Genomic DNA, 1,178 nt, shown 5'->3' with positions numbered 1-1,178 from the left:
ATATATATATATATATATATATATATACTCTCTGAGTGGTTGGCGTTAGGAAGGGCATCCAGCTGTAGAAACTCTGCCAAATTAGATTGGAGCCTGGTGTTGCCATCCGGTTTCACCAGTCCTCAGTCAAATCGTCCAACCCATGCTAGCATGGAAGGCGGACGTTAAACGATGATGATGTATGTGTGTGTCTGTGTTTGTTCCCTCAACATCGCTTGACAACCGATGCTGGTGTGTTTATGTACCCGTAACCTAGTGGTTCGGCAAAAGAGACTGCCGAGTATTAGGCTTCCAAAGAATAAGTCTTGGGGTCGATTTGCTCGACCAAAGGTGGTGCTCCAGCATGGCCGCAGTCAAATGACTGAAAGAAGTCAAGAGTAAAGAGTATATGAAACTGTAATCTATATGAAAATAGTGTGGGTTCAATCTCAAACAAAGGAACATATAAATCTAAAAATATAATAAATGAAGATAACGAAAATAAAACAGTTTAAAATGAAATCAAATTGCAGACTACAAAGAGAAGATTAATCAACTAATTAACCCTTGTCAACATACTTTCATATCTAACTGAAGAACTCACTGCCAACAAAGCAAAAAGAATACAATAATAGATACACACATGAATGAGTGTGTATATATAAAAATAAAAATATATATACACTCACATACAAACATGTACAATGAAAAGTTTTACATTTTCTGCCTACCAAATCCGTTCACAAGGCTTTGGTCAGACTCTTGATCAAGATGCCATGCAGTGGGACTGAATCAGAAACCCTAGGTAGCTATGCCTACACCTATATATATATGTATATATACAGGTGAAACGAGACCTAATCTGGTTGATCCTTAAGACGGTCATGGGGTAGTTACCTCCCCTGTCACTATATATATATATGTGTGTGTGTGTTTCCTGTCTTCTTTTCCGTCCGCCACTATCCTCCATGAAAAAAATTTAAAGTGTGTTCGTGGGAAGAGCCATTTTAACGATGCGTACTGCCCTAACTCTTCGAAACGCCGGTGTTTTAATGGTGGCAGCTGATGAAGAATATGTTCTCTATGTGACCTGCTTGTTTGTTGTACCTTGTTTATCATTTTGTCCATGTTCTTTAGAAATGTCATGTACCCAGATATGTATCTATATGTACATGTGGATGAAGGTATGTACATATATA

General features: G+C 37.9%; 1 protein-coding gene across 5 annotated transcripts in view; it reads right to left on the bottom strand.

Moving 5' to 3' along the window:
- Window positions 1–1,178, bottom strand: part of LOC106875949 (E3 ubiquitin-protein ligase Bre1) — a 51,350-nt gene that overhangs the window by 26,824 nt on the left and 23,348 nt on the right. The window lies entirely within an intron of this gene.

Source organism: Octopus bimaculoides, chromosome 16 (genome assembly GCF_001194135.2).
Source record: "Octopus bimaculoides isolate UCB-OBI-ISO-001 chromosome 16, ASM119413v2, whole genome shotgun sequence".
In the NCBI taxonomy this organism is placed as follows: Eukaryota; Metazoa; Mollusca; class Cephalopoda; order Octopoda; family Octopodidae; genus Octopus; species Octopus bimaculoides.
This window is presented reverse-complemented; position numbering and strand designations above follow the sequence as displayed.